The following is a 22,574-nucleotide window of genomic DNA, read 5'->3' as shown; positions in this document are numbered from 1 at the left end:
CCATTTCTTGTGCTTCCAAGTATAGGCCACATTGTTTTGATAATCATGCATGCCTCTGTTATACTTCATGATCTTACAGGCATGCAAGTCATTCTCAAAATCCTTCATCTCACTCAGAAAAATATTATTCCTATTTTCAAACTCATCAATCTGAGTGAACTGTTTAATGGCCTCATAAGAATGCTTTAATTCCTCCTGTAAACCTGCCAGTTGGCTGTCATAATGCTCAATTAAACATTCTAAAAACTTTTTGGAAGCAATGCATTGTATACTTCACCACTTATTGATAAAACTCATATCTTGTGCACCAACTCCCGGCTCCACGTATAGTCGCAGTCCCCTTGGAGCTATATCTGCTTGTACATAAGCCCTAAGTACTTTTATATGCCATACATTCATTTTAACATTTTTGGAACATTCTGTTAAATGTTTAAATTCTTTCTCCATATCTATCAACATTTTGTCTTTGTCCCTGGTTGTATTTATTTGTCCCATAGCAAACATTGATACATCGTACCTATCATCAGCCAAATTATTCATAAAAGATTGCAGGTGGTTACCATCGGCCATAATAACTAGAAAATAGTTGAAAAACAACCTTAAAATAAAATAAGTAAATCCGGAAAAGGGAACCTGGTCAGCACTCTCTTTAAATCACATCAAGTCATATGAACAGTGCATATACCAGATTGAAGTGCAAGGAACAACTGATCAGTATAACATCAAATGATTACAGCACTTCCTTATGTTCCAAATGGGAAAAAAAAAGTTTATTGTGCATAAATTCACATTAACATCACCAAATCCAACAAATCCAAGTCAAAATCATCCAATAAGTTTGAATACAAAAGTAACCACCGGCCAGCAACTAGGATTGCAGACTGGTTTCACCCCCTAGTATATTCAGTGCATAGAGGAAATGATTAAACCACAGAACATTTAAAAGAGAAGCTCATCAAAACTGAAACAGTTTTAAAGTTCCCCCTAACCATATCCAATATTTACATGAGAAAGAACAACCTATTACAATAATTAAATACATCAGCTTATGAACTATAGTGAACTGGCACCTCACCTGTGTGCCCTGTTCAATCACAGCCTCACCTCAGGCTTTGTCACTACTGAATGGTGCACTGCTACAGTCATCCCTCTCCACAAAGGAGAAGTGAATATAGACCCTGGGAACAATCGCCCCATTAGCCTGACAAGTCTGATATGCAAAGCTATGGAATGCATCATCGTTGACCTAAAAAACAAAGATATAGGGAACCTTCAAACTCTGGATCCAACACAGTTTGGTTTTGTGAAGGGTAGATCATGCCTGCTCAACCTGATTGACTTCTTTGAGTCAGTCACCAGAGCTGTGGATGAAGGCAGGGTGGTTCATACAACCTACCTTGATCTGGCCAAGGCCTTTGATACCATTCCCCACTATCATAGAAAAACTCACTAAGCTAGGCATCAACCCCTATATCACTAGATGGGTTCCAAACTGGCTCACAAATAAAACCCTTAGTGTAAAAGTAGCTGACTCCAAGTCAGACTGTCGACCAGTCATGAGTGGAGTCCCACAGGGCTCGGTCCCGGGTCCTCTTCTGTTTGGTATCTATTTCTCTGAAGTCCAGGCCAACACAAAGGGACTCTGGCTGACAAAGTTCGCAGATGATTGCAAGTTGGGAGCCATAATTAACTCCCCAAGTGATGTTGGCATCCTACAGAAAGGCCTCACTGAGACCAATGACTGGTGTCAAAACCATGGCCTTAAGCTCAATGCCAAAAAATGTGTCATCATTCCCTTTGGGTAAAACCCAATTCCCATGAATTACCACAACGATGGTAGTCCACTGAACACAGAAGGCGTCATAAGAGATCTGGGAACACAGGTTGACAGCAACCTCTCTTTTGACCACCACATTGCCACTGTGGTCAGAAAGTCCTTCTATGTGGCACATCTCATTTTTGCATCCAGGAAGAAAGAGGTCATTGTCTCCCTTTACTCTTCCTCATTAGGCCAATCATCGAGTACAATGCCCCATTTGGCATGTATCTCACTAGACACCTACAACAACTGGAGAGGCCACAAAAATACCTCACTAACAGGATCCTAGGCCTTAAACACTTGTCTTATATGGACAGACTCAAAAAACTCCAACTATTCTCTGTCTCATATCACCAACTTAGAGGTGCTCTTTGCTTGACTTACAAAGCCATGTCTGACCCAGCTCTGTTAGAAATACTACATCTAAAGAAATCCCAATCCCTCTACACTACATGCTCCAGAGACCTCAACCTCATTACCACAATCAACAGAAAAATCTGGAGGGACAGGCTCATAACCCAGAGACTGCCCATGCTATGGGATAGGCTTCCCATACATGTCAAGTGGAGCACCTCACTGGCCCTCTTCAAGAGAAATCTTGATGAGTGGATAAAAAATAGAAAATTCACCCCAGGGATCACTCCAGTGGCTCTACTTGACAGAGGCACTGGGAACTAAGGTCGGGTGGCACGATGCCAGGGTAATACTGTGGGCTAGGCTTGTAAAAACTCCAGGGCCATTAGCCTAATACACATCTATGAACCTATGAACCTATGATATATTCCTTCCAGTAAAAACATCAAGATCTGTAGGTAAATGTCAAGGCTTTTTCATGGCATATATGAAAAAGTCTAAAGCTGTGTACAATGCTATTTATTAAGGGTACTGCTTGTCCCCCTGATAACATAGCACTGTCTCACTGTTCATGTCGGTATTATTAAGCAAGAAAAATAATTTTAGAATTCTGATTATAAAAAGGGGGTGCACTTTTATTTTCTGTGACTTTGTGGCTTTGCAGACACTGTATCTGATGTTTATACAATGGTCACTATGTATTTCCATTTATGACCTATGTACTAGATGCATACTTTGTGAATGGCCTTTGCTTCTGGTTCACAGGTTACCTGCATACATGTCAGGAGAGCAGAGTTTGTGGGGGTTACCGCTGCAAATTTTTTCTCACAGTACTAGATGAACAGCTTGTTCTTTTATAGCTATACTAAGAACATAAGCAATACAGTAGGGTGAAGGTTTTTGAGGTTTACACCACCCTTCCTGGAGAAGGACTGGTCATGGTTTAGACCTGCCCCAATGCAGATGACCTGCTCATAGAGCTTAAATGTTTTCCTGCTTTTTCATGTGTGGTTAGGCAAAATGCAGCAAAACAGGAAAATAAAACATGACTGTTGGGCTGAATTCATATAATAGCACTGTACCATACTTTACCAGATAATGGTGATTTACAATGTCTGGAAAACATGTTGTTTCTGGATGTTGAGGCTCGTATCAAGTTTTTGATGGCTGTGGAATCCATGTACATTTCTCTGGTTAGAGGGCTACTGGCAGTGTCAGAGTCCTGTCTTTCTGTTCTGGATCTGTTCTGCATTGCATGACCTCATAGTTTTGGTGAGTGGAAGCGTGTAATGGTGGAAGGCTCCAGTTAAACATTATAACCCAGACACGTTGATTTTAAAAATAACTTTACAATGCATCACAACATACTTTGGCCTATGTGGGTGGCAACCTTCTTTAGTAAGGATCTCACCTAGTTCACATCAATTCCAAGAAAGACTGAAATTGTGCACATCTGTAAAATCTGTACAATATTTGCCCTTTTCTTTTTTGAAAATGATACAATCTTTACATCGCATTGCAATTAACATACTACTTTATATGATTCTACCATCCACTGGGAGATAAAAGGTCTCATGTATCACACCAGACAACAAACAAAAGGAGTAAATCCAACTATTTTATATAGGTGAGGAAATTTAGTTTCTGTCTTTCATCACATACACATTTCTGGCTAAAGTTTATTTGAAGAGAAGACAGAATGGCTATTGCCTTCTATAACATTGTTCATACTAGAACCAACAGCTCAGTTGTCCAAATGTTAAGGTGTGTTAGTGTAATTATTTTCTGCTAGCTGCAATTTTGTTTGCTTGGTCAAATTATGATAATAGGGGCCTTTAAGCACACTACATCATGAAAATGAAGAATTAACTAGTTCCTTATTTAAATGAAATATATTTTAAAAGATGTATACACTCCATGCTTAGAATTTCTTTCAAACTAACAAAGATAGAAGAGCAGGATAATTAGGTCAAATGCTACATTTGTCATATTTAGTGTCCTGCCACTACTTCAGTATCCCTCACTCCTCACACCCATACTGTCAGTCGCACAAATACATAAGTCCGACAACCAAACACAATGGCCAACAATGCTGTAAGACTGTTAAAACAGCATACCTTTCAGAGATGTTTACAAGTCGGCTGGTTGTGGCAGTAACTCTTTGTTGCCTTCGCTCTAATAAATCAAGCTTCAATTTTAAAAGCATCAGTAAGAAGGCTTTGAGGTGAAGGGAACTGGATGAAGACAATTAATGTGCTGATATCTCCTAAAGCATATTAATTAATGTGATTGGTCAGAGAGTGTTTATTTTCATTAAGGCTCTGCAAATTCATGCAGTTTTCTACAACATCATCAGTTGCAAATGCAATGATAGAAGAAGTGTATTTTCTATAAACAGAAAATGAAATTGGAAAAAAGAATCACTTTTCTTTTCCATCCTGATAATATGAATCGGAAATGCAAAACTAATATATTGAATTTTGTCATTAATATCTAATACAATGTTTCATCAATGCATTCCTTTATAAAGTAATATAGTGTTTCATATAGTTTTGTTAATTACTTTGGCTAGGTGGCTTCTAATATGAATGTCACTTAAGACATAATGAGAGTTGTCCTGCAGAGTTAATTGTAATGAGCATTAATTACTTCTGACACATATTTATGGTAAAATGTTTAATGTGCAAATATCTACATTTAACTGACAGTTTACCTGCAGTGTGTATGGTACTTTGTATACCTATTAAGAAATAGTACCTTTGCAATTATACAGGAATAAGCTGTTTAATATTATTTGTTTAATTTCAACTTCACCTCCTCTGTATCACATACAGGATTAAAAATAATTAATAAAAACTAATTATAAAAATCAGCATGCAGGTAGTATAGTGTAACATTTCCTAATAATGACACTTTTATTTTGTCATGTACATTTGTTTTTATGAGTCTGGACAGTAAGCAAGTGCTGATATAACTGTAACTTTTAGCTAATTTTTGTTTTTGAATTCCACAGAAACCATACAAATTGGTATCCATGTCAGACATATGCTGTTGCTGGTATTCATAGTTTCTGACAGAAATGCGATAGGGGTATTCCTAATACTTATGAATGAGTATGTGAAAGGCGAGACTCATAGATGCCATTTACTCTAATTTATTTATTTTATTTTATTTTATTTTACATTTGTTTACCGGGAAAGCCCGACTGGACATAATGAGATATAAATGAGAAATGTTGTAAAGCTCAGTATGCTAATGAGGTGGTTTTACAATTCATTGCCAGATATCCCCGCAGTACACACATTCATTGTTAAAAGTGATGCTTCAATGGAGCTGCAATCCAAAAACTTGGCCCCAGAAATCCATTCAGTAGTTTGTCAAAGTATGCAGAAGCACTTTTTTAACACAGATGCATTATTTCCCCCAGCAGCCCCTTCAATAGTTTGTCGTAAGTATGCACAAGCACTAAAATGACACAAAACAAATGATTCTGCCCAGCGATCTCTTCAGCAATCAGACCATGTATGCACTTCCTTGACACACAAATGAATAATTTCCCTGTGACCCCTTCAGGATTGCATTCAGCCATGCACAAGCACCAAAAAGGAACATTTCCCCAAGCCACCTCTTAAAAAGTATATCCAGGTATACACTAGCACCAAAATGAAAGTTTCACCCAAGTGACCCCTTCAATAATATGTCCAGGTATGCACAAGCACCAAAATGAAAGTTTCACCCAAGTAACCCCTTCAATAATATGTCCAGGTATACACTAGCACCAAAATGAAAGTTTCACCCAAGTAACCCCTTCAATAATATGTCCAGGTATGCACAAGCACCAAAATGAAAGTTTCACCCAAGTAACCCCTTCAATAATATGTCCAGGTATACACTAGCACCAAAATGAAAGTTTCACCCAAGTGACCCCTTCAATAATATGTCCAGGAATGCACAAGCACCAAAATGAAAGTTTCACCCAAGTGACCCCATAAAAAGCATGTCCACATATGCACAAGCACCTACAGGAAACTTTCACTCAAGAGACCCTTTAGTAAAATGCCCAGGTCCGCAAACTTTAAATAAATATTTATTTATCTATCTATTTATCTATCTAGGGAGAGAGAGAGAGTAACATGGTGGCTAAACTGTGGGATTTTATATTAAAACGGACATTTCCTTTCAGGGACGGTAGATCTGTGGGGAAATGTATAGGCTGTTTCCACATGCAGTCAAGCAGGACTCCTTACAAACCAAAGTGGTGTTAACTGAATTCAGAGAAAAATGGTTATTGGTGTTAGTGTATGGTAGCTTTCTGTGAAAGATGGTTAGAATGAGTCTCTACAGACTGAAAGGGAATCGTGTTGTTTTGCAAGAATTGTTGTCCTGGGTATGACAGGTTGTTCTCCTATGCAGTGTTTGATTAAATGAGCTTTGTGGAAGTACTGAATTGCATTTTGAAAAGCATTACAAGTGTAGGTTAGAAATCAGAAATCCGAACAATAAAATTTTTTTGAAGTCAATAATTGGATTGTTTGTGTTGTGGGTTAATTGTTCACAAGATACTTTTAACCTGGCCTTATTTTTTTTCCCAACTTGCAAAGTATGCATATCTCTCTCTCTCTATATATATATATATATATTCATATATATATATATATATATATATATAAATATATATATATATATATATATATATATATATGTATGTATATATATGTGTGTGTGTGTATATATATATATATATGGGTCCCTATCTATTCACCGACAATTCATTTCACTGACACTCATTTCGTCGACAGTTCATTTCGTCGACAGAAAGTTGTGCCCCCTTCCCCAATGTTGTGCAACCCTGGAGTTGATATATATAGTTAAGGGGGGGGCACAGCCCCACAATGGGGGTGGGGAAGCCCCACCTAACAATTTTTAAGGGCACATCTTTCTGTCGACGAAATGAACTGTCGACGAAATGAGTTTCAGTGAAATGAATTGTCGGTGAATAGATAGGGACCCATATATATATATATATATATATATATATATATATATATATATATCTTCAAAATAAGGACATCGAACTGCAAACAAAGATAAGACTAGTTCAGACTCTCATATTCTCAGTTGTCAACTACAGTTGTAAAAGTTGAATGGTCCGGAAAATAGACAGAAGGAAGACTGACTCATTCGAAATGTGGTGATGAAGAAGAATCCTGCATGTGCCATGGACAGTGAGATGAACCGACAAACCAGAAATGCCACTCGAAACACAAATGATGAAACTACATTTTTCATACTTTGTTCACACGGTTCGAAGGGAAAGATCACTGGCAAAGGACATTATGACTGGAAAGATTGAGGGTACAAGGTGTAGAGGAAGACCACCAATGAGATGGATTGATACAATCTCAACAACGACAGTTCAGACATTGGAGGATCTCATTGGACTAACACAAAACCAAATCCTTTTTAATTCTTTAGTCTATCAAGTCATCAAGACTCGAACTTGAGTTGATGGGATATAACATAACACACACACATATATATATATATATATATATATATATATATATATATATATATATATATATATATATATATATATGTATATATATGTGTATGTATTTATATTTTTTCTCTGTAAATAAACCTAATTTTTGAAATTAAAGCTGGCTTTCACTTTAGTTTTCTATTGCATGTGGAATGAACATATTTTCTTCATAACATACATTAAAATAAGGATCAATAAAATGTCTTAAAACAAGCAAGTGATGCTAACTTGTAAGTGTAGAAAAAGTAAATATTTAGAATACAGAATACAGGATAGTGCAGAGTTTAAAGAACTGAAGTATTTTAAAAAGTACATAAGTATAAATACAGGGTTGAGAAAGTGAGGAGTTTCAGATAAATACAGAGTGATTGAAGTAACTGTACCTTGATCTTTTAATCAAGCAGTGATGGACCTGTGCTCAGAAGTCTTCAAGACCTTGAGTGCTACATGCCTTCTAAGCGAGGTTTAAGGATTTACCTTTGGACCTTGAATGAGTGGTCAGTTATATGCAGTTTATTATAAGTTAATAGGGTTGATTGTTACTCCATTTACAGCTAGTGAGTTATCAAGAAACTTAACAATTTTCTCTGACAATTAACATGAGTATTCAGGTTTCCTTGGCTAACTAATTATGTGAGTCTGTTCTCTATCATAATACAATTACTAACATAAGTGAATGGGCTTGCATAGTGCATTTTGCCTCATTTTGTACACTGCACTAGCATTCCTAGCTAGACACAGGGTATGCCGCAGTTAAGTAGAACTGAAAGTACATCATTCCTGTTTACTTCACTACCACTTCGAGTTAGGAGTATGAGATTTTTGAAGGTCTGTCTGCTTCATGGATAGTTAGATGAAGTGTACTTACCAAGTTTCATTAATCAATGAGGTGTTTCTCCTCTTGAAACCAATATTGTCGCAATTACAAAATGCATGGCATGATATTATCTGTAAGATAATGTATGTTCATAAATCCTATATTATATACATATCCCTTTAATGACTTAAACTATCAAAATTGTGAGAATAGTACATTGATTTTATAGACTACTTCTTCTATAAAAATAATCACATATGTTGAATAATATTATAGTTCTAAATGAATATTTCCAACCTAATAAAATGACAAAATAAACTAAAACTATGCTATTATTATTAATATGTCATGTATCTCTTTGACAGCAAAATATTACATATGTTGAATGATACTATAGTTGTAGAGGAATATTTCTTAGTTAGGAAGATGACAAAATAAACCTAAAAACTGTATTTTGAGGTACTATGATTATGCTAAGAACTATCATTAGTGAAATACAGGACAGTAATGTTTAATAATAGTACCATTTTTAATAACAATGCTAAATTATGAATTTCACAGTCTTTGAAAGAGTGTTCATTAAAGTAAACTGTTTCTTGAAGGTGACTGATTGGCATGTTTACTATCAGAAATAGCTGAATCAATGTAATTATTTTTTAACCCAAAGCCTTGCTTTCGGCAAACACTGAAATGACTTATTCCCATAGAAGCTGTACCAACGTGGCTGTGGTATGACCTTGATATTAACACTATTAAAATAACATGCTGCAGTGAAGAAAGACCCTCTGTTTTGGAATGTTGTAAGATATTTTTCCACTAAAGAAAATGTATATGCCTTAAATTGTACTATTATATAAGTACGTTCTTGGCCTAATGAAGGTTTATGATGTACATGTAAATGTTAAAAAGGTATAATGCATTGTTACTTGTCAGTGTTGAATACTGTGTCAAAGATCCAATTACATTTGCTCATGATACTGAAACTGATTTAACTGATCAGTGTTAATAAAGACATGCTGACAAAGCAGAGACATACAGGCAAATAAAAAATGATAGAATCCCAGAAATGTTTTTAGATACTGGTCAAAGTTAAATAAAATAAAATTACTGGAAATCAATGTTACAAAGGAGTATATTAATGAATACTGAGAGTTTGCAAAAGTTCAAGTTTACCTTCTCATGACAAAATAACTCAGCTACTGCTACATTGCCACCATCTTTAATGTTGTTTAAAAAGCATTTGCTTCATGTTAATATTCCAAAATAAGAAAAAACAGCCTACATAAACAAAAAATGGAAAAAGGAGCATTCAGTGTTAATCATTAACAATAATGCAAACAAAAAAAGCCTTCAATCAAATTAACTAAATACAGGATCAGCATTTCTTATCAGTCTACAATACTATGAAATGGGATGGAGGGAGATCCAGGAACTCTGTAACCATGTAAAGCAAAATAAATAAATAAATAAATATTTCAAAAGTCACAATAGCAAACAAATGTTTGGAGCATCAGCAACAAAACAGCACATATTTACCAGCTGCCTAATTAAATATAAAGCAATAACATCCAACATAAATCTCAGATTGCAATAAAATACCTGAAACCAACAGAGAATAATACAGAAGGTGGGTGTGCAAAGAAAAGCACGACACCCTATGCTGAGTTGCATGATATATAAAATGCCTATTAAATCAATGGCAAAATACCAGAAACATGCCTGCAATATTACATATCATGGTATGCCAGAGAACCAAAGAAGACAAACTCCCTATGGGAACTGATGTCTTCTGTCAGTCAACCACCAACCATTTTAGATGTCATTACTCTTTAGGAATGAAAAAGTGATGCTACTTAGATTTAAAAAAAAAATCCTTAGTTATAAAATCAGGTTTAGATTAATAAAATGCACATACTGCTTACTTTTCATATTATCAACTGTCCCAGATTTAATTATGATCTCATTTTGGTCACAAAAGCAGATTGGATACATATTTTTTATGATTGTAGTAAACTTAAAAAATATTGGGAAGATATTGGTATTTTTCTCCAAGCCATATTTACTGATTCTTTTGTTTTATCTAAATTGCTAATTTTGTTGAATGTTAATGAAGAATCTATAATGAATAAAAAAATATATATTTGTTATGGACTATTATAGCAGTTGCTAGAAAATGAGTAACCAGGAAATGGAAATCCACTTCAGAACCATCATGCGAAGAATTCTTGGGATTACTAAAAGAAACTTCTACAATGGAAGTCAAGCTAAAGGAACTAAGAATTTCGCCTAAGCCCTGGACTAACAGTCCTTGGGGAAAGATCTTCACTCTTTTTAAGACACTAGAAACAAACCCAGACTCTATTTAAAAGAAGAAAATTGAAGAAAACATCTCAACTCATAACATATATAATATCTGACTCAAACGGTTATATATAATATTTCTAACTCAGGCCTTATGTATATAATGTATACAGTTTATTTATCTGTTCAAAATAGCACAAATGTTTACAATTGAAATTCTAATACTTTTGAAATAATTCAATAAAAAAATTTTGAGCTTAATTATGGTCTCAAAGGTTGAAAGCAATAATAAAGAATAATTTAATTATATGGGAGAAATGGAAAGGAAAACTGCCATGTCTGTGCAATGTAGGAAAAAAGAATCCTGTCAAAAAAATTGGACATAGGCAACATAATTGCAAACTTTGCAGAAAAGGTATCCTAGCTAAAAAAAAAAAAAAAAAAAAAAAAAAAAAAAAAACATAAGAACCGTTCTCTGTCATTTGCACCATTATGTCAACCACTTTTCAAGTTTTTAATTCATAATTAGAATGTTGACATCCCTGATCACCATCAAAAATCTGCAAATCTGAGATTAAGTCTATGTTAGTTTTCCCTCTTTAGCTCCACCATTTAAATTTATGATGCAATAATATGTGATCTGTGACGGGTATCACTGTCATCCACTTAATTATGTATTTATGTTTTTTACAAAAACCTCTTTAAATTTGCAACAAAATCTCATAGAAAACAAGTGACCTAATGTTTTATACCACACAAATGCAGATTTATATTTATTATGGCAAGATATCTATCTTTATATATGCACATACAGATCTACTTCAGTATATTGAGCATTCAGAAAACCAAAAGTCTAAATAATGAGACAAAAAGACCACAAATTAAAATACTGGAAATGTAATATTTTGAAAGATGAAAAATCAAAGCACCTACTGCACATGCCCGACAACACTTGGACATAATAAATGGAGATTGCGGACAAAACAAAAGAACACTACTGTTGATTTAAGGTAAAATGTTATATTTTTTCAACTTTTCTGAATCATCACTGTGCAGTAAGGATTGAAAAATGTACTCTTTTCTCAACTGTAGTGTAATCTTGAAGTTGATATATAATTAGAATAGGATGTGGGAGGTGCAGGGGAGCTTGCCCCTTTGCAAAAACATTGAAAGCAATATATTTTTAATTTAAATTAAATATTTAAATATAGTACCTCTTGTTTTGTGCATAATCTCTGTACATAATGTCCAAATGTTGTCAGGCGTGAGCAGTAGGATCTTTGTTCTTTCAACTTTTGAAATTTTACACTTTCAGTATTTTTAATTTGATATCTTTTAATCTCATTATTTAGAGTTTTGGTATTCTGCACATTTGAGCTATTGAAGTAGATCCACACATACACACCTATATATATATATATATATATATATATATGGTTCCCATTCAGAAGCCTGAAACATCATAAGCCTGAAAATCAAAATCCTGAAACCAAAAGCCTGAAAATTCAGAATCCTGAAAACTCAAAATCCTGAAAGCCCAAAATCCTGAAAGACCAAAATCCTGAAACTCAAAATCCTGAAAACACAAAATAGACATACTGATGTCATTGTGGCTTTGCTATTGTTAGCCCTGTGGTGTTAGGTCATGCGTTGGGGTCAGGTAAGTGTGCGGATGGTTTTATTTTAGGGTTAGGGGCGGTTTAAGTGAGTTAGGGTTAGGGCGCAGGTTAGGCATGTATGCAATAGTGACAAATATTGGGGTTAGGGGCGGTTTAAGTGAGTTAGGTTTAGGGTGCGGGTCAGGTGAGTGTGCGATAGTGACGGACCTTAGGGTTAGGGTTAGGGTCAGGGTCAGTTGGTAGATATTAGTGTCTTTATAGTGACATATTAGCATTATTTGTGTTTTCAGGATTTTGAGTTTCAGGATTTTGGTCTTTCAGGATTTTGGGCTTTCAGGATTTTGAGTTTTCAGGATTCTGAATTTTCAGGCTTTTGGTTTCAGGATTTTGATTTTCAGGCTTATGATGTTTCAGGCTTCTGAATGGGAACCATATATATATATATATATATATATATTTTTTTTTTAATTTAGACCTAAGTCATAAACACTTCCTTTTAGTGTCTCTTTTAATTACATGAGCAATGAACATTTATTATTTATTGTTTTAATAAAACCTGAATAATCCTGAACAGAAACAAGATAATTAGAAAACAGTGACAACTGGGAATTCAAGCTTAAATAATAACTAATTACCTCAGACAGTGATTTATCTTATTTTATCTGACCCAGTTACAAGAGTAATCTCTCTTAGTATCAGTTCCTGTATATATCTCAAGCTGCTGTAAGGACCACCTGCTGCAAAACTGGATAAGATAATTTATTCATAATAAGTTAATCTAACTGTAATCAGTAATTGAAATCACTGCTATATTCCAAAATTATTTCAGACTAATTTTTCATTGTCACAAGGTCATTTCTTTCAGATGAAACTCATTGATGCAGAGATTGTACAAAGACCAAGAAAATTAAGTGATTTTGTGTAGGTTTCACATCCATACCACATTACTTATTGTACCCTACATTCAGCGTCACACTTTCACTTGGAAAAGGAACTCAATCTAAATGTGCTGCACCTCGATGAAATGAACACATAATAAATTAAATTGTTCCAATTGAGCAGTAATTACTGTCTTTTACTTAGCTTATGATATTATGTTTCAAAACATTATGTTATTGCATAAATGATAGATATAAAATATTTTCTAATCCAAATGTAATGCAAAGGGGTATAATTTTATTTTGAATGGTTCATGTAAAGAAGGTAAAACAGAAAAATATATTTTCTTCTTTAATTAAACTGATCCTTCCAATTCTCCCTAGATTATTAAACCTTCTTCAAATAAACACAGCTAGACATAGATAAACAAAACTCTCATGTTTCTCCAATATCTGTGCCAGAGCAACGAGGTGATCCATTAGTACACTGCCAAAAAAATAATTCATATTGCTCCCCCTGAATCAGAGGCTTAACGATTTGATGAAATCTATTTTCCCGAACCTTGCCAAATACACCAAAGAGTCCAATCCATCTATAATAAAAATACACCCATGTGTCTCTTTTTTTTAGAAATGGAGACCTCTAGTCTAATTTCCAGTTCAAAGGTACTATTTCGGCCTTCTGTGTGACATAAACATGTAGACACAATGCCCCAACAATGTCCAGAGGCTTTGATATTTCTGTGCAGATCTCACAGGGACATTGCCTACAAAAAGGATCAATCTCCATCACCTACTACTGTTACTGTCTCCTCATGTGATGGAAAAAAACACTGCATTAAGCAGTTATTCCAAGTGTAACTTCCACTCCTTAGCAATGCCACCAGTAAAGATCAGCATTTTTCCATCCTACTCCATTTTCTTGGTCACTGAATAGATCCTTTAGCCTGTCTGAAGACATCTGAATTTTCCTTGCTCTTAAGAAACACCTCCACCTTCTAGGCCTTTACTTACGTAATTATCAGAGCTGGTGCATCTTTTATTTGGCTGGTATACATCACACACTTCCAGACATCCCCTACAAGTACTTAACTGGAGTCCGATTTCTCTTGCTTTCTTTTTTTTCATTCTTTCTTTCTTTCTTTTTCTTTTATGTGACAGTGTCTTTCAGTACTTGAGCCCACTAGCAGGTTCTGCGGTTATTAGCATGACAAACACCAACTACCTTTGGTCACAATTCCTTTCAGCCATATCATTTATTAAGTCATTTAACAGAATATATTCAGACTACATATCCCCAGCCTACCAAGGTATCACACTGGGGAAACTTTGCTGGCTGTGGGAATCTAACTCATCCCACACAGTGGCTTCTGCTAGGCTTTTTAGGACACCCTCACTGCATGTATGGAATCCCAGGGTCTGCCCAGTGACCAGTCAATCCATATCACCAAGATCATCACCAAATGACCAGTTGAAAGCATAGAGCCTCATTTGACTTGTCTTCCAGATTACATTGCTGTAGGTCTGATGTCATGATTGAATTCAGAGAAGCTTAGGCAAAAAGGTCAATGATTGAGTTTGTGTCAGTCATTGACCTTTTTGTCCAAGTTACTCTGATCCCAAGCTCATTTAGGAACATCATTTTGTATGAATGTAGCATAGACATACTAAAATAATTAAACACTTGTGTATAAATGCATTTTTGATTTGGAGAAGGCATATGATCACATACCTCAGAATGTGTTGTTAGAAGTGCTACAACAATATAGCGTCCCAAAATCATTGATACTTACCTCTCTGCCCTGTTTCTGAGGAGTGATCTTTGTATTTTCATCCTCAGTATTAATTTGGGTGCATTTAATGGGGTGTTGAACTCTACACTGGTCTGCTTTGTCTTGCACAATGTTTGCAAGTTTGTTATTTTCATGGACAGAATGTAAAGACATAGCAAAGGTCTGGACTGAACAACATCTGTTCTTGAATTTGTTACCGAAACCTGTTTGTTATCTGCAGGTGATGTCTTCATAACTTGAAGTGACTGTGTGTTCCAGTATGCACTGGAGTTACTCAGTGCTGAATCTGAAATGGATGGATTAAACATCAGCACAAACCAATGATCATTGTTGACTCCTGCACAAGAGTTGATCATTTTCTGTACATAGTGGGAACAGTTACCTCTTTTAGAAAAGATTAAGTATATTGTTCATAGGTGAAAGTAGAGGGGCTTTCAAGAATGACCATTGGACTAATACAGGAATAGCAGTATTTTAGATGTTGCATGGGGATATGGTGGCAAACTGAATTGTGAATCATAGGATGGTGTTGTCAGGTTACTCACATCTACCTTTGTCTCTGTACTCACTTATGGTCGTGATCTTTGGCAGTGAAGAAATACTAAGACTGCAGATACAAGTTGTAGAAATGAAGTTCCCTTACAGGCTAGCTGTGTTTACTTCACATCTCAGAGTTAGGAAGTTAACTAATCCATGACTATCCCTTTGTTCAGGGAGGACTCAGTCAAGGTGGTCTATACATATTGTAGGGATGCCTCTTAGCACCTCCCACAAGAAGTGTAGCAGACATAGACCACAGTGATGAGGCCTCATAGCAGACCAGGAGCATTTTGGAGAGGCTACATATCTCAGCTTCCCTGCGTAATGGCAGGAGATCTGACAAGGTGAGATGAAGTCAGCTTTTGGAATAGAGAATCTAGTCTACCCTGTTCAGCTTGCTATCAAAGAGAACTCACAAGGCCACACATTAAAATAAAAGATGGCTGGATAGATGGAGGGAACCAAGTGCATTTGCAAAATGTATGAAACAAACATTATGTAACAAAATAATTGTCAAAATTACTTACAGTTAAGCATTATTAAAGTGGCTAAGTCTGAAATATGAGCCTCCACAATAAGGACGCATACCTACAACAAAGTAATTTCTGGCTCAGGATTAGGGAGGTTAGAATAAAAAGGTAATATAAATATAGAAGTTAACAGAATATTAAAGCATGTCTTGAACACATAATGCAACCCTTACTTCTGTGTTTATGAACAATGAGACTCTCTCCCTTAGGTAACAGTGGAAATACTTATGCTGTCTTTTGTAATCTAGTATATAAAAATATAAGACACTGACAATAGTTTAACTGATACTAATAATTCCATTTGTAGGTTCTGTGTAACTAATAACTGCTCAGCAAAATATCTACTATATACTAAGAAATATAGCTAAACATTTTAATTAAAAAGCCAGTGAAATATAGAATAATGGGATTAACAGATTTAAAGGACCAAGCAATTTTTTCTATACACAGGAACATTTTAAGGCTCACCTGAAGCTTCGATTTCAAAAATTTCTTCAGGGTCCGCCACTTACATATATACCTAAGAGTGCATTCTTTGACAAGAATTCATAAAATACAGACATGCAGGAATGTTATAATAATAGTAAAGTATTTTAGAGCTGTCAAAAAAAGGGCTTCGGAACTTAATAGCTATGCAAGATAAGATATAAAACAACAGTCTGCCAACAGTATAAACATTTTGTGTTTGTGGATTCCCCGATACCACCAAGAGGGGGATTCCAAGACTGCAGAATCAAAAACATTTCAACAACAGTATTATTTTAAATAGCAATACCTTATTTCCTATATCCTGCAATCAAGACTAGAAGTGTCAGCATTTGCTATAGTGATTTCATCTTTTGCTATGCAATGTCAGTTGTCACATAAATGTTGAAATGTTGATCCAGTTATTTCTTTGCATACATGTACTTATATTGCCATTTCTTTTTCTCTGGCTTATTTATTTATTTAAGTTTGTTCACCTGGGTAGAACAATTATCAAGCAATGCTCAGCTCAGCCTGGGTTATATCATAATGTAACAAAATAATATGCAGTGTACAAGTAACAGTGATTTGCATTTATGAGTAAGCATAGAAAAATCTCACAAACAGCATTCATTCATAGATGTGATCTAACAAACCAAATATTCGTACAGGCACATAAATGAAATAGAAAAGGGAGATTAGAGTTGAAGTAGGAGGAATAGAAATGGTGGAATATGGGCTGAATGAGCTACTCTGGGAAAGCTAACAGAGACTAATAAAATGAAGCAGAGGGTTAGATTAAGCACAGTGGGTTAAAGCGGTAATGGTAAAGTAAGCTGAATCACAGTTTAATGTGAGTGAGTTAATTAGTTTAATTAGGTATATAGGAGGTAAATCTACTGCACAGTTGTAAATATTGTTTTAGGTTACATGTCTTTTAGATGGACAGTTGCATTAAAACTGTTAGAATCATAGGATCATAGGGGTTAATAGGCTAATGGCCCTAGGGCTCTTAAAAGCCTAGCCATGCTCTTCCCTTATTTCCATGATCAGCACCTATTGCCCCTATCCAAGAGAGACACAGGTGGAACCACTGGTGTGAATTTACGGTTACCCAACCAATCGTCCAGATTACGCTTGGAGAGGGCCAAAGAGGTGCTTTGATTGACATGAATTGGTAAGTCTTGGAAGACAAATTTGTTTACAGCAGGTTCTATTAATGTCACATATCAGGCTGAGGTCTTTACAGTGAGTAACCCATGAGCCATTGGACTTACGGATATGTAGCATTTTCAATAAAGCAGAGTCAGAGATTGCCTTATATGCAAGGCAGAGATCGCCTTTTAGTAGTCTAAAGTGACAGTGATTTCAGATGATCCACATAGGACAGATGCTGAATACCTTGAATCCTTGAATTCTTCTTGTGAGGAACTTTTGTGGTCTCTCTCCAATTGCTGCAGAGGCATTGTACTCAATTAGTGGCCTAATGAGGGAAAATTACAGGGAGGTTATAATTTATTTTTTTCTGAAGGCAATGCCCTTACTTATGGGATGAACAATACAGAATGCCCTTCTTACCACTGTGGAGACATGGTGATCAAAGGTAAGGTTACTGTCAACCTGTTTGGCCAGGTCTCTCACCACTGACTGCATGCTTAGGGTGTTGTTATTGATGTGGTAGCTATCAGGAACATCTATCTTACTGAAAGTGATGATGATACTTTGTGTGCATTGAGTTTAAGGTTGTGACTTTGGCACCAATCATTTGTTTGTGTAAGATCCTCTTGTAGGATGTTGACATCATTTGGGGATTCTATGACTGCCCCCATTTTGCTTGTATTTTGGAGAAATAGATTCTGAACAGTAGAGTTTCCAGGACTGATCCCTGTGGAACACTACTGGTTGTGGGTCTGTTGTTGGAGGCAGATTCAAGTATTTTTACTATATGGGTTCTATCGGTCCGCCAGTTAGCTACCTACCTAATGATATAAGGGCTGATACATAGCTGGGTGAGTTTGTCAATAATGCCTGTGTGGGGGATAGTGTCAAAAGCCTTGGCCAAGTCCAGGTAGGCTGTATGCACAGTTTTCCCCTCTTCCAGGGCTTTGGTGACTGTTTCAAAGAAGTCCACCAGGTTTAATAGGCATGATCTCCATTTCACAAATCTAAACTGAGTAGGGTCAAGTGTTTGGAGATTACCTATATCTTTGTTGATAAGATCCATGATGATTCCTTCCATGGCCTTGCAGATTAGACTAGTCAGGCTAATAAATCTATAGTTCCTGGGGTCAGTGGGAAGCGCCACTCTTTTGCAAGGGGATAACAGTGGCCATTTGCCATTCAGCTGGGATGAAGCTTGTGCTTAGACTATGATTGAAAAAAGTACCCAATGGTGTTGCTAATTCTTGTTGGAGCTCATGTAAGATGCAGCCCGGGATGTTATCAAGTCCCATCTGCTGTGTTTTTGGTCTTAGAAAGGGAAATTATGATCTGCTCTCTAGAGATACAAGGTGGGGGGCAGGTGGAAGGAATGTCATGGGGTATGTATGGTTGGGACAGAGGAGTGAAGTTTTCACAGAACCTGTCAGCTAACAGGTTTGCTATGTTCACAGGCTCAGTATATGTGGTATCATTAATTACCAGTGTGGCACAAATCTGGGTCTTATCTTTTAGGCTACTGATGTAACTAAAGAACGCCCTATGGTTGTCCTTATTTGAGGACATTAATTTGGGTTCATAGTTTGCTTTGGAGGACTTCACAATAAGTCTTATTTGCTTGTTTAAGCTGAGGAGGAAGTGTTTCCAGTTTAAGGCACACTCCCTCTTACTTTTGGATAACAATTTTATCCTTTTATCAGTCACCCACCAGGTAGGTTTGCTCTTCCTTGAAGAGCTTATTTTGGTCAAATCAGGTATGGCTATGTCAATGCAGTTATACAGGTGTTTGTAAAAAGCACTGGTGTAGGACTCGGCATAGTTGCCAGTTCCATCTGAGGAGGGAGGTGCAGTGAAGCTCTTTACACCATCCCTTAGAAGGATATAATCAACCTGGAGAAGTTGCAGCTGGGGGGGGGGGGGTGTTATAGTTACTTCGAATGTGACTGATTTGTGGTCAGAGCTGACAAGGAAAGACCTCACAGTGAGAGTGCTAGAGTGGTCCTCCATATTGGTAAGCACCAGATCCAAGATGTTGTTACCCCTATTTGGAGTGTCCAGACCACGAGCTGGTCCAGGGTATTGAAGTTAATGAACTCAAGGAACCTTTGTGCAAGTGAGTTTGAGCATGAGTAATTTACCTATTCAATGGATGGGTAATTAAAATCACACAGAATCATGGTGTTCAGATATATCTTGATGGATTCCAGTAGATCCAAGTAGTCAGAGTGAGTGCTTTGATTCCTGGAGGGGGTCCTGTAGCTGGCATTGACTTGAATATGTGTCCTACCATCAATAGGTTGCAGCTGAAATCACTCCAGGAATCATAATATTTAACCAATTTGAAGGTGTATTTATCTTTAATGAATATTGATACACTGCTTTCTTTAGTTTTCACACCTTCCATTCATGTTCTGAATGTGTGGTAGCACGTGTAACCTGATATGGCTGGGGAGCTCTCCTCTGACTTCAGCCAGGTCTCCATGACTGCACAGATGTCAATGTGTTCCAAGGTGAAGACTGCTTTCATTGCGAGCAGTTTCATGCAAAGACTCCTAGCATTTAGCAGCATGATTTTGAGGTTGTTTTTTGATGAAATTTTTATGTCAGGAATTTTGTCTTTGTGACATTGCCTATGGGCAAAGGTACTATGGGGATGGTAAGAACCTTTTCCAGTAGACAAAATCCTAGGGGTGACAGATGAAGACCAGCTCTGGTGAAACACTGAGGTCTATTGATCATGTCATCCCTGGCTGAGACAAACAGGATCACCAAATGATACCAGAAAGTTGAGGGCAATATTCTGCTCAAGGCTAGGGACATATGTGCCTGCAACACATAATCAGAGAGCTCAATCATGTCTTTGTTTATGTAGTCCAGGGAGGTACATCTCAAGTCGTTCACATGAACATGTATTATGACAGAATCATACAGGTACTTGTTCTTAAGAGACTTGAGTGACTGTGTGATCTGATGAATCCAGGCACCAGAAAGACAGCTGACTGTGACTTTCTCCTTGTTCAGCCTCTTGAGGGGGGACATCTGTGTGTCTCACTATAGAGTCTCTTATGACTAAGGTATTTGGAGTGGATGTGCGTTGCCTTATGGGCTTTGATGGTGAGATACCTGTGCTTGTGTCATTATGTGTATTATGTATTTTCAGTGTTATGGTTGGTTTAGTGTGTATGTGTTTTGGACGTCTCTGATGTTTGGGTAGATTTTTTTCTGAGTACCTCCACATATGTTGGTCTATGTGATTGCTGTGCATTATGAGTAGGAATTGTGTTAGGTGGGCTGACGACCCCCTCTATATTGGTAACTATTGCATGAGAGATTTGTGATTCCAGATTCATAATCTAGATGCATCTCTCACAAATGATACAGGAATAATTTAGAAGTAGGAGGTTGTCAGTGTACATGAGGCAGTTGCTACACTACCTCAGTAGGCCAATGTCAACCAAGCTAGTAGGAGACAAGGAGGAAAAGTGACAGTTCATGGTCCCAGGAATAACCTTGGTCTGGCTATAACAGCTGAAGAGGGAACACAGCAGGGGCAGGTATTAGTAGGTTTTGGCACAGAGAGCTCTGGTTTAGGTTTATTTCTGAGGCTAGAGAGCAGGCATCTGTAACCGTCAATCCCTCTGCTCAGTGGTGCGCAATTCACAAATAGGCACAAACAAGCACAGATTGGTTCAAACACAGGCTGTTTGAAGCAGAAAAACATGAAACTGCCAAAGTTCAAATTACCCAATCAAAACACCCTAAACAGAGCCCTGCAACAGTAACTCTAGCTAGATCAGTCCAAACTGTACTTTCCTCCCACAAGGGCATGGGGGGGGGGGGGGGGGGGGCTCTCTGGACCAAAGATTAACTGTTATTTCATAGTTTCATAGTTTCATAGTTTAGTACTAGGCTATCTGCCCTGGGGCATTTGTAAGCCTAGCCATAGTGATGTGGCTTCTGCCACCCCATGAAATGGTACAAAAATGTACAGAATAAATTTAGAATACTGTGCCTCTGTCTAGTAGTGACACAATGAAGGTCTCCTTATATAATAGAATTAGTTTACTGTGCCCCTGTCTAGCAGTGACACAAATGTGACCCCTGGCGTAAACTTACGATCTCCCATCCACTCATCAAGATTTCTCTTGAAGAGAGTCAGTGAGGGGCTCTGCCTAATACGAACTGGGATCTTGTTCCAAAGCATGGGAAGCCTCTGGGTTATGAATCTATCCCTCCAGCATGTCCTATTCATACTTGTGCCGAGGTTTAAGTCTTTAGCTCTCGTGGTCCTGATGGACTTGGATTTTTTGAGGTGGAGCATGTCCATCAGATCCTGATTGGACATGGCCTTGTACGTCAGGCAGAGATCACGTCTGAGCAGGCGGTATGCTAATGAATAGAGCTGAAGTTTCTTTAGTCTGGCAGAATAAGACATATGTTGGAGACCCTTGATCCTCTTGGTGAGGTACTTTTGTGGTCTCTCCAGCTGTTGCAAATGCCGGGTGAGGTACATACCAAATGGGGCATTGTACTCAATCATGGGTCTGATGAGGGAGGAGTATAGGGGTACAATGACATCCTTGGATCTGGATGTGAATCCCTTCATGATGAGGTGTGCAAGGTAGAATGTTTTTCTAACCACTTTGGCAACGTGGGTGTCAAAGGAGAGGTTGCTGTCGACTTGAGTCCCTAGGTCTCTGATTACTTTTTCCGTACTCAGTGGGTTGCTGTCTATGTGATAATTTGTGGGTACTT

General features: G+C 37.0%; 1 protein-coding gene across 2 annotated transcripts in view; it reads left to right on the top strand.

The window, feature by feature from the left end:
* Positions 1-22,574, top strand: part of PCSK2 (proprotein convertase subtilisin/kexin type 2) — a 2,031,987-nt gene that overhangs the window by 526,965 nt on the left and 1,482,448 nt on the right. The window lies entirely within an intron of this gene.

This window comes from Protopterus annectens, chromosome 1.part2, assembly GCF_019279795.1.
Source record: "Protopterus annectens isolate FY-2018-M chromosome 1.part2, PAN1.0, whole genome shotgun sequence".
Taxonomy (NCBI): domain Eukaryota; kingdom Metazoa; phylum Chordata; order Ceratodontiformes; family Protopteridae; genus Protopterus; species Protopterus annectens.
This window is presented reverse-complemented; position numbering and strand designations above follow the sequence as displayed.